The following is a 7,736-nucleotide window of genomic DNA, read 5'->3' as shown; positions in this document are numbered from 1 at the left end:
AAAAAAAAAAAAAAGTCCTACTGATCAATTCTCTGTCATGGAATTATCCAATTGGAAAGATTTCCAAAGGATATGATCTTAGAACAATGACTAAAGATGAACATTACCGAGCACCAGAGGCCAAAAAAAAAAACCACAATGGGAAAAATACAGGCTGATGGTTCAGTGATAGAGAGGAACTCTGCTGTGGACCAAGTAAAAGGCCTGCACTTTTACTTTTCTCCATGAAATTTCTGTTAAGTATTGTGCATGAATTAAGCCATGGGGCTGTGGAAAAGAGGATCATTTTTATGAAACAGTACTGGTAGGGCCATGTCAATGGACTTGCTAAAAGGGCTTACCTCGCCTGCCAGACCTGCTTTGAAATCAAACCTGGAAAACCAGTGTGAACAGCCCTTGGCCATTCTGACCTGCCTAATGGGCCACACAGGGTTTGGCAGATGGACTTCATCCAGACGCTTCCTTCACATGGGTATACATATGTCTTAAGTAAGTTAGCATACTGAAACATTAATTACTAAGCATAAGTTTAAACACTTTGGCATCGTGTTTTTATATGATATAGAGAAGCTAAGTGTATTTAGGTCTAGTAATATGAAATATTGTTTCCAGAAATTATGAAATGGGGAATGCTGATATAAGTTCACCACAATGCTTGCTAGTATTCTAGAAATTAAGATTCTAACAGTTAAAAATTATAATAACATATGGGATTAAACTACTAGAAAGAAAACAACTCTGCAAGGGAAAAAAATATGTGTTTGATAGGAAAAGATATGAAGAACATATTTTTGTTTAACAAAGGGGTTATAAATGGTTTGTGGAAATTTTGTGTTATCAAACCTGACTGAAATTGAATGGATTTATTTGAATGGTTTTATTAAAATTAGCTTTAGCATTAATAGTACACTGGTGCAAAAGTAGTATTTGCTCTTTGTTAAGATGACAAAGTTTTCTTGGAGTATTGGTCTGAGAATTTAAAGGATTCTTTTTCCTTTCAATTGGTGTGGGAAAAGAAGATTTTGTGTTTTATCAAGATAATTTTTTGTGCTTTGGCTTTTATTAGGTCTTTATTTTTTATTTTTATTTAGTTATTTATTTTTGAGACGATGTCTGGCTCTATTGCCCAGGCTGGAGGGCAGTGGCACCATCCTGGCTCACTGCAACCTCCGTCACCTAGGCTTATGCATCCTCCCACCTCAGCCTCTCAAGTAGCTGGGACTACAGGTGCACACCACCAGGCCCAGCTAATTTTTGTATTTTTTTGTCAAGATAAGGTTTCACCATGTTGCCCAGGCTGGTCTCAAACTCGTGAACTCAAGAAATCCACCCGCCTCAGCTTCCCAAAATGCTGAGATTACAGGTGTGAGCCACCATGCCCAGCCTGGGTCTTTGATTATTTAAGTGAGTCTTCACAATATTAAATACCTAAGTTTTTGTTGACAACTCTGTAACCTATATTTGCCTTTTGAAGTATTTTATTACTCTGGTTAAATCAATGACTATTATTCCACAGTGACCTGTGATCTGATTTTAATCAAGTGTTTTAAACCTTTTTACATTTTGACAAATTTCCCAAAATCCAATTCCAAATTAAGTCTTTTTGAGTCAAGCTAATTTTGGGATATTCCAGAAGGCCTCTGGAACATCCAAAAGAGATATATCAAACCGATTATTTTCATTTGGCATATTAAATTATATGGGGGCCAGGCATAGTGGCTCACACCTGTAATTCCAGCACTCTGTGGGGCCATGGTGGATGGATCTCTTGAGCTCAGGAGTTCAAGACCAGCCTGGGCAACATGGTGAAACCCCATCTGTACCAAAAAACAAAAAATTAGCCAGGCATGGTGGCACACAACTGTGGTCCCAGCTACTCGAAAGGCTGAGGTGGAAGGATTGCTTGAGCCTGGTTGGTGGAGGTTGCAGTGAGCCAAGATTGCAGCACTGTACTCTGTCACCCAGAGTACAGAGTGGGTGACACTGGGTGTCAGAACCAGACTCTGTCTCAAAACAAAACTATATGGGAAGTATTGTCAAATAACTGATGCTAAGCTATCTTTGAATTATTTTTGTATGAACGTGTTATTAATATGTGTTTCATAAATTGTATAAAATTCCTAAGACTCCAGTATGTTAGCCATGATTTTGGTTATTTTATTAAATTGTTGTATGCCACAGAAATAATTAAATTTTCTTGTCAACTGAAACATTATTATTAGGCACTCTCATCAGATCTTTACCCATGGCCATTTAAAGTCTGGTTGTTCACAGTTAATTGGTTTATAATCATGCTTTTCTAAAAGTGTTTTGCAAGCAACTATAATCCTAAAGTGGTTGTGTCTTCAAGGAGATGCATGGAAACCTTGGTGCTTTGGGAAAAACTCTCTCAAATCGGGTTTTTGCTTTGTTCTCACACCACCATGACAACACAGAAGACTTTTGTGACGAAAGGTGTAGGGTTTTTCACCACACACCAGGCAGTAGACACCAGCGAGGTGTCCTCCAATTCAATTCTAACACTATCTACCTGAAGATAGTGTCAGATTTCACAGACTTGGGACTCAGTCCCCAAGACTGCCCCCGACACTCTCAGACACCAGTTCCAAGTCCAGGTCTCGGGAACGTCTAACTAATTGGCTTCAAGTTGGGGGTGCCACAACCCTCTCTTTGGGTTTTATTAATTTGCTAGAGTGGCTCACGGAACTCAGGGAAACATGTTTTTTTGTTTTGTTTTGTTTTTTGTTTTTGTTTTTGTTTTGAGACAGAGTCTTGCTCCTTTGCCCAGGCTGGAGTGTAGCGGCATGATCTCGGCTCACTGCAACCTCCGCCTCCCGGGTTCAAGCTATTCTCCTGCTTCAGCCTCCTGAGTAGCTGGGATCACAGGCACCCACCACCATGCCCAACTAACTTTTGTATTTTTAGTAGAGACGAGGTTTTGCCATGTAGGCCAGGCTGGTCTTAAACGCCTGACCTCAGGTGATCTGCCTGCCTCGGCCTCCCAAAGTGCTGGGATTATAGGCGTGAGCCACCGTGCCCGGCCAATTTTTTTTTTTAACTTGAAACACAAACGCTTTATTTAAAGACTCATCTGAATTCCTGTGTGGCAGGCCAAGAATAAAATAAAGGAGAACGCAGCACACCATTCTCACCGGTCAAGTGGTCGAACCCAACATCCAAGACCCAGCGAGCAGCCAAGATCAGTGCAACCTCCCGACCTCTGGCTCTGACTCCAGGGTGAGCACAAAACCCTCGCACATGGGGCCTTTTACATTGTGGATGGTGGAGCAGCTCGTATCCTCCATAAATTCCATGCGCATCTGCATGCACTGTCCCTTAGAGCTGGTTCTGCCCAGAACCTTGGTGACCCTGGCCAGCTTGATAGGCTGCATGTGGCTGGTGTCTATGATGGCAGTGCAGTGGCAGTTGAGTTAAGATATCACTTATGTTTGCTGGTTTATTAAAAAGGGTATTTTTAAGGATACAAATCAACAGCGAGATGAAGAGACGCATAAGGCGAGGTCTGGAAGGGTCCTAAGCGCAGGAGCTTCTGTCTTCATGGAGTTAGAGTGCAACACCCTCCCAGCCTGTGGATGAGTTCTTCTTCACCTTTCTCTCAGCCTTCACATGTTCAGCTCTCTCGATGCCCCCCAAACCCTCCCTGTGGGCCTTCTATACTTTATTGGTTGTCCATGATAGAAGCATGGATAACTGTGTCAAAACATGATTGAATTAAAAAAAAGAAAGTCTGATCCAAACCTAGCAAGACATCTCCACGTCCTTCCTCCAGAGTATGGGGAAGGGCCCTTTCTGGAATGAGGGTCTTTTGATCCACAATCAGATTAGAGTCCTGCCTTGGGCAAGTGAAAGAGAAGGGCAGAGATATTCTGTCTCCTGAGACCCAAAGCACCCAACATTATAACAAAAGACTGTAACAATGGTTCTTGGAACTATGACCTAGGAACTGTGGACAACATCTCTATATCAGGACACCACAGATGGAAAAGACTGTGACAAGTATAGGTTTCTGATGATTTTAAGATCATACCATTGGGCTGGGTAAGAATTTCTAGAACTCTAAGGGAAAAACTAGACTCACCAAATTGCTAACCCAACATCAAGCAGGACAAAAATTAATCACATGAGACTAAATGGACTGATGAATTATGGGTTTCTATGTCTTTTTAAAATTCAAAAATATTGCTGGTTCTTTCGTTTTTCAGATTTAAGGAAACCTTTTCTTTTAGGCTATCTATAGCTTAAGGTAATTTGGTAACTTATACCTTTGTGAACAAAAATAGAGACATTTGCTTTTTTCTCCCTACCTGATCCTTCCAGAATTTAGAAACCACTCATGAGGATTCTTATTTTTATGACAAAATATTATTTATATATGTTCAATAGAATCTGCTGTTGGCTGGGCATCTCAGCCTCCCAAAAATGAGGGATTAATCCCAACACTTTGGGAGGCTGAGATGGGAGGGAAGATCACTTGAGGCTAGAAGGTTAAGGCTCTAGGGAGCTATTATTGCACCACTGTGCTCCAGCCTGGGCAACAGAGTGAGGCCCTGACAGAAGAAGAGGAAGAAAGAAGAAAGAAGAGGAAGAAGGAGGAGGAGAATCTTCCCTCTTTATAACAGGACACAATTGGAAATATTGGTTATATTATGACTGGGATATTGAAATTGAGACTGTAGACACAGACTTTGCCTACAGTACTTAGAGACACATTCTATCTACACTGGATTCCTAGCATTGAAAGATTTTTTAAAGTTCATTCTGAGATTCCTGATCTAAAGTTCCAGCCAAGCAAACTTCAAAAGAGTCTATGTGGTTGATTGCTATTCTCACTGAACTTATCTAAATAAGCAGAGCAAGTCTGATGAGGCTAAACATTTTGCAAACAAATTAGTCTTACTCTGATTATCTCTGGTAGAAATGAGGGGCAACTGTAAAGAGAAAATGTATGTTTCAGAAGAAAGAACATTATAGTATACTTGTTATTAGATTGTAGCCTTGTTTGTTGTTCTAGAGTTTTTGTTATCTACCTGCAGAATGGACTGGACCCTGAATTCTTCTTGTTTCCTCCAACATATGTTGACAATTCTCCATCTTAAGAACAAAACTACTAAGCTGGACAACTTGATGTAAACATCAAGGGACAAGTCTCATGCCAATGTGTGGACCATACAGAGTTCACCAAACCACCTGTTGTCATAACCAGAGACAGTCATAATACAAATCAGGACCAGAAGTTGACAATTTTACACTGTGATGCTTTTCCCCAGATATCCAAACAAGACTAGCCTCTTGCCCCTCTCAATTTTTCCTTGCTCATGCCTACCTCTTTCAGTAGTTAGAATTTCACACCAGTAGCTTTTGTGGGTTACCTGATAAAAATATTGGGTCTGTCAGGCCAGACTCTGATCTTTATGACCCAACAGACTCTTTAGTTTACTTAGTGGGTAAGTTTGGCAACATCCCTAATGCAACTGTTTGGCACCAAAGCAAACCAGACCCCCTTTTTCTCACTGCCTGCCTTAATTTTACATAGATTACCTACTAGCTGAACACGAATGGGTCTTGTGTGGTTTCTGGCACATCTTGTTGCACAAGGATAAATACATCAGGTATTGTAGACTCAGTTGCAAAAAATTAACAAACAGACTACTTGGTTAAAATGGGTAGACCCATTTTATATAGTTTGATCTATTCAGTTTTCGTTGGTTGGGTTCACAGGGACCCTGGCTAAGGAACATACTCCAAACCATTGGTATTATCCTCCTGACAGTCACAATAGTGGTCTCCCTGGTGCACTGTATCCTTTCAAATGTTTTAAGTGTTTGCATGTGACCATCTGTTGAACATCAAATGGTCCCTCTTCAGCTGGAATGACAAAAACGGAAAGAAATGCATGATCATGGCCAGGCGTGGTGGCTCACGCCTGTAATCCCATCACTTTGGGAGGCCGAGTAGGGCAGATCATGAGGTCAGAAGTTTGAGACCAGCCTAGCCAACATGGTGAAACTCCATCTCTACTAAAAATACAAAAATCAGCTGGGCATGGTGGTGGGCACCTGTAATCCCAGCTGCTCGGGAGGCTGAGGCAGGAGAATTGTTTGAACCCAGAAGGCGGAGGTTGCAGTGAGCCGAGATTGTGCTGTTGCACTAGGCGACAGGGCAAGACTCCGTCTCAAAAAAAAAAAAAAAAAAAGGCATGATCATGAAGACACTGTAACCTATCAATGACGTGATAACGTGTTGAGATCAGAAACCCAAACTGACAGTAACTGAGAGAGGCACTTTTAAGTCTTGGTCAAGCTAGGTGACAGCCGGATCAAAATGGGTAAAAATTGTTTTTAAAAAATCATGGGAGGCCATTGTTTTGGACTGAGCTCTTGCGCTAGGTTCAATAGACCAGACCAAACTAAAATTAAATCACTTATGTGAAATACCACATAAGAAAATAAATCCCAAAACAGATTAGTTTTTCCTCAGTCGGCATAATAAGGAAGTCCCTTCTGCTCTCTAACCCTTACAAAAGAGTAACCTGAAGTAAGCTAAAGTTACCAATCTGTTATTTTTCTATCTTGTTTCCCTATTTTCCTCACCTTACAAAACCCATGGTTCTGCTATCGCGCAGGCAGGGCCTTTTTATTTTTATTTTTATTTTTTTGAGATGGAGTCTCGCTCTGCCGCCCAGGCTGGAGTGCAGTGGCGCATTTTGGCTCACTGCAAGTTCCGCCTCCCTAGTTCACACCATTCGCCTGCCTCAGCCTCCTGAATAGCTGGGACTACAGGCGCCCACTACCACGCCTGGCTAATTCAGGCAGGGACTTTTATTCTATTTTGTAGAATGAAGGCTGCCTCAATTCATGAATCACGAATAAAAGCCAACGAAACCAATGAACACGTATGACATAATTTTGCCTCTGACAGTGAACTTCCCCTTTTTTGCCTAAAAAGCTTCTCCTTGCCCACCTCCCCCAATGCAGCACCTATGGTCCGACATAGCACATGTATTCCAGGTTGCAATCCCTTGTCCAACAAACTGTTTTATTATTAGTATTTTAAAAAAGAGAGACGAGACTTTGTCATGTTGCCCAGGCTGGTCTCCAACTCCCGGGCAAGTGATCCATCTGCCTTGGCCTCCAAGAGTGCTGGGACTGCAGGCATGAGCCATGGTATCTGGCCCCAACACATTTTTTAAAAGTTGTATTTTTTAAAGTTTTACTTTTTCTCTTGCCCTCCTGCAGTTCACATTCAATTTTTTTTTTTTTTTTTTTTGAGACAGTCTCACTCTGTCGTATAGGCTGGAGTGCCATGGCTCCATCTCGGCTCACTGCAACCTCTGCCTCCCAAGTTCAAGTGATCCTCCTGCCTCAGCCTCCCCAGTAGCTGGAATTACAGGGGCGCACCACCACACCTAGCTGATCTTATATTTTTAGTACACACAGAGTTTCACCATGTTGGCCAGGCTGGTCCCAAACTCCTGGCCTTAGGTGACCTGCCTGCCTCGGACTCCCAAAGTGCTGGCATTACAGGTGTGAGCCACCGCACCCGGCCTTCAATAAAACTTTTTTTAAAATTTAAAATAGGCTGGGCGCGGTGGCTCAAGCCTGTAATCCCAGCACTTTGGGAGGCCGAGACGGGCAGATCATGAGGTCAGGAGATCGAGACCATCCTGGCTAACACGGTGAAACCCCGTTTCTACTAAAAAAATACAAAAAACTAGC

Source organism: Colobus angolensis, unplaced genomic scaffold (genome assembly GCF_000951035.1).
Source record: "Colobus angolensis palliatus isolate OR3802 unplaced genomic scaffold, Cang.pa_1.0 Scaffold511, whole genome shotgun sequence".
NCBI lineage: Eukaryota > Metazoa > Chordata > Mammalia > Primates > Cercopithecidae > Colobus > Colobus angolensis.
This window is presented reverse-complemented; position numbering follows the sequence as displayed.